Below are 4,645 nucleotides of genomic sequence, written 5' to 3'. Positions count from 1 at the left end.
GGACAGTGATCAGGAGCAGGAACCCTGGCTGATTTCCCCCATCTCTCTCGAACCCAGGGTCACTGGACAGTGATCAGGAGCAGGAACCCTGGCTGATTTCCCCCTCTCTCTCTAACCCAGGGGTCACTGGACAGTGATCAGGAGCAGGAACCCTGGCTGCTTTCCCCTCTCTTTCTCGAATCCAGGGCTCACTGGACAGTGATCAGGAGCAGGAACCCTGGCTGATTTCTCCTCTCTTTCTCTAACACAGGGGTCACTGGACAGTGATCAGGAGCAGGAACCCTGGCTGATTTTCCCCTCTCTCTCTAACCCAGGGGTCACTGGACAGTGATCAGGAGCAGGAACCCTGGCTGATTTCCCCCTCTCTCTCTAACCCAGGGGTCACTGGACAGTGATCAGGAGCAGGAACCCTGGCTGCTTTCCCCTCTCTTTCTCGAATCCAGGGCTCACTGGACAGTGATCAGGAGCAGGAACCCTGGCTGATTTCTCCTCTCTTTCTCTAACACAGGGGTCACTGGACAGTGATCAGGAACAGGAACCCTGGCTGATTTCCCTCTCTCTAACCCAGGGGTCACTGGACAGTGATCAGGAGCAGGAACCCTGGCTGATTTCCCTCTCTCTAACCCAGGGGTCACTGGACAGTGATCAGGAGCAGGAACCCTGGCTGATTTCCCCCTCTCTCTCTCTAACCCAGGGTCACTGGACAGTGATCAGGTGGAGGAACCCTGGCTGATTTCCCCCTCTCTCTAACCCAGGGGTCACTGGACAGTGATCAGGATCAGGAACCCTGGCTGATTTCCCCCTCTCTCTCTAACCCAGGGGTCACTGGACAGTGATCAGGTGGAGGAACCCTGGCTGATTTCCCCCTCTCTCTCTAACCCAGGGGTCACTGGACAGTGATCAGGTGGAGGAACCCTGGCTGATTTCCCCCTCTCTCTAACCCAGTGTCACTGGACAGTGATCAGGAGCAGGAACCCTGGCTGATTTCCCCCTCTCTCTCTAACCCAGGGTCACTGGACAGTGATCAGGAGCAGGAACCCTGGCTGAATTGGAGGACGGAGTTGGTGGGTATATATTGTGATAAAGCCAGTCGATTCTCCTTCTGATTGTTCGGGTGAGTTGAAGCTTTGCAGCAGAAATCAGACACGCACACTCCACACGTCCCATCAGCTGAGATTTTTATTTTTGCATTGACAATGCTACATCTACAAATATAAATCGAGAAAATGCAGGAACAGCTCGGAGGTACTGACCATATCAGAGAAAGGATAAACAGGAGAGACCACTGTTCAAACCACTGGACTCAAACCCGGGCCCTGCTGGGCTGGGACTCGGCGTTAATGCAGAGAGAGGGCAAACCTTTGCATCCTGTTCAGGAGGACTGTGCCCCTCTCAATGTCAGGGTGGGAGTGCAGGCATTGATTTAAGGGGAAGGATGAAGGGTTTGGCTGCAGGATTCCAGTGCAGGGTGAGAGGAAGGAGAATCTGCCAGTAAACACCACCAGCCTGGGTACAGGCATCACCAATCAGATCAGGTGTCACTCTCCTGGAGCAAAGACAGGTTCCTTTCACAGACTGTTCAACAAAATACATGTGTGCATACACATGTACAACATACACAGTCATGCAAACATAGATACAGACAGATACACGCATCCATTCAGGCGCAGTTCAGCATAGACACGGATACGTAAAGACAACAGACACACAAATAGACAAAGACAGACATGTATACAGACACACAGGTGCAGGTTTGGAGGGCCGAATGGCCACGTATCCTGACAAGATACAGGCATAGAGCCATGCAACAGATACGCACATCCACACAACCAACACGGACTGAACTGGTGCATACCAAGTCCACACATTGTTTCCATCAGGAGCTGAACTGGACAATGATTTGGGGCAGGAACTCCAGCTGATTCTCCCTAACACAGAGGCACTGAGACTCACTGCCTGGCCTGACATCCCAGCCCAGTCATAAGCTAACTCAGCACAGAGCAGGTGGGACAGCTGGGATCTTGCTGCTCTGAGTGGCAGAGAACCACAACCAGGCAGGGGAGGTGCAAATATCTTTAACTGAGGAGACCAGAACATCTGTGGGGCAGCTTCAAACTGAACCCACTCTGAGAGACAGGCCAGTAACTCAGACCCTGCTCCTCCCACTGTGCGCACTCGGAGGCTGCAACAATCAATGGCTGAACACTTGTCTCTGACACATTGCTGCCATTGAGACTGGCTAACGGTGCCGGGTCTGTGTGAAGGCAGACGCTGCTGTGACACGATCCACGACTCACTGGGTCCTCACTGTCGCTCAAACATCTCCTTCAGGATCTTCATGCTATCCGTGTAGCGATGCTGGTTCCTGTGAGACGATTCCTTCCACCTAAATGAGCAGACAGTGATTCAGCTGCATGAACTCAACCGGGGAAGTTTCAGATCGAATCCAGGGCCACAGTGCAACCATTCACAGTAACAGGCTGGGAAGGGGTTTGGGTCCATTGGGATTGTGTACAGTGGGAGTGAACGGGAAGGGGTTTGGGTCCGTTGGGATTGTGTACAGTGGGAGTGAACGGGAAGGGGTTTGGGTCCGTTGGGATTGTGTAGAGTGGGAGTGAACGGGAAGGGGTTTGGGTCCGTTGGGATTGTGTAGAGTGGGAGTGAACGGGAAGGGGTTTGGGTCCGTTGGGATTGTGTACAGTGGGAGTGAACGGGAAGGGGTTTGGGTCCGTTGGGATTGTGTACAGTGGGAGAGAACGGGAAGGGGTTTGGGTCCGGTGGGATTGTGTCCAGTGGTAGTGAACGGGAAGGGGTTTGGGCCCGTTGGGATTGTGTACAGTGAGTGTGAACGGGAAGGGGTTTGGGTCCACTGGGATTGTGCACCGTGGGAGAGAACTGGAAGGGGTTTGGGCCCGTTGGGATTGTGCAAAATGGGAGTGAAGGGGTTAGGATCCATTGGGATTGTGCACAGTGGGAGTGAACGGGAAGGGATTTGGGTCCATTGGGATTGTGTACAGTGGGAGTGAACGGGAAGGGATTTGGGTCCATTGGGATTGTGTACAGTGGGAGTGAAAGGGAAGGGGTTTGGGTCCATTGGGATTGTGTACAGTGGAAGTGAACGGGAAGGGGTTTGGGTCCATTGGGATTGTGTACAGTGGAAGTGCTGAATGGGGTCAGATCAACTCCTGTGATGTGGGGGACACACGTGGTGTTAGTGTCAAACGGACAGACCATGAGTATCACAGGGAGACGAGCTGCAAGGACTGTGGGGTGGCGGCTCTGGTTAAGTAGTTGACAGTATGGAAGGGATCAGCTCACCTCTGTCGAATCTTCTTCCAGCGGTCCATGTGATTATACAGCAAGGTGGGGACGCCAGGGACAGTACTGCGACTCTGAAAGGAAAGACATGGTCAACGGATTTGCCCTAACGTGTAAATAAAGCTGCCCAAACTGGTCCTGATCCTCACAGAGGATCAAGAGTAAAGGTTTAACTCCAGTGAAATATGGAACAGACACAACATCTGGAACTCACGAGTGATCGTCCCAGGGTCGGAGAGGGTCTGGTTCACCTACAAGACCATGTGGGGGAATCGCAGACACAGACCCACGTCCCGTCACCGTGTGGGGGAAACACAGACACAGACCCACGTCCCGTCACCGTGTGGGGGAATCGCAGACACAGACCCGCGTCCCATCACTGTGTGGGGGAATCACAGACACGGACCCACGTCCCGTCACCGTGTGGGGGAATCACAGACACGGACCCACGTCCCATCACCGTGTGGGGGAAACACAGACACAGACCCACGTCCCGTCACCGTGTGGGGGAATCGCAGACACAGACCCGCGTCCCATCACTGTGTGGGGGAATCACAGACACGGACCCACGTCCCGTCACCGTGTGGGGGAATCACAGACACGGACCCACGTCCCATCACCGTGTGGGGGAATCGCAGACACGGACCCACGTCCCAACACCGTGTGGGGGAATCGCAGACACGGACCCACGTCCCAACACCATGTGGGGGAATCGCAGACACGGACCCACGTCCCGTCACCGTGTGGGGGAATCGCAGCCACAGACCCACGTCCCGTCACCGTGTGGGGGAATCGCAGCCACAGACCCACGTCCCATCACCGTGTGGGGAATCGCAGACACAGACCCACGTCCCGTCACCGTGTGGTGAAATCACAGACACAGACCCACGTCCGTCACTGTGTGGGGGAATCGCAGACACAGACCCACGTCCCATCACCGTGTGGGGGAATCGCAGCCACAGACCCACGTCCCATCACCGTGTGGGGGAATCGCAGACACAGACCCACGTCCCATCACCGTGTGGGGGAATCGCAGACACAGACCCACGTCCCGTCACCGTGTGGGGAATCACAGACACAGACCCACGTCCCGTCACCGTGTGGGGGAATCACAGCCACAGACCCGCGTCCCGTCACCGTGTGGGGAAATTGCAGACACAGACCCACGTCCCATCACCGTGTGGGGGAATCACAGACACAGACCCACGTCCCGTCACCGTGTGGGGGAATCACAGCCACAGACCCGCGTCCCGTCACCGTGTGGGGAAATTGCAGACAAAGGGCCGCTGAGTGCAGAGTTTACCATGTTGATGTCGAGTGCTTTCTA

At 55.2% G+C, this 4,645-nt stretch overlaps 1 long non-coding RNA gene across 1 annotated transcript; it reads right to left on the bottom strand.

The window, feature by feature from the left end:
- Positions 1-1,161: 1,161 nt before the first annotated feature.
- Positions 1,162-4,645, bottom strand: LOC137362113 (uncharacterized). Its single transcript, XR_010972390.1, has 3 exons — positions 4,622-4,645; positions 3,319-3,392; positions 1,162-2,386 (listed from the first exon to the last, which is right to left on the bottom strand). It is a non-coding gene; the product is annotated as an uncharacterized lncRNA (long non-coding RNA).

This window comes from Heterodontus francisci, unplaced genomic scaffold (genome assembly GCF_036365525.1).
Source record: "Heterodontus francisci isolate sHetFra1 unplaced genomic scaffold, sHetFra1.hap1 HAP1_SCAFFOLD_2207, whole genome shotgun sequence".
Taxonomy (NCBI): domain Eukaryota; kingdom Metazoa; phylum Chordata; class Chondrichthyes; order Heterodontiformes; family Heterodontidae; genus Heterodontus; species Heterodontus francisci.
Note: the sequence above shows the minus strand (reverse complement) of the source record. Positions and strands in the feature narration are given on the sequence as shown.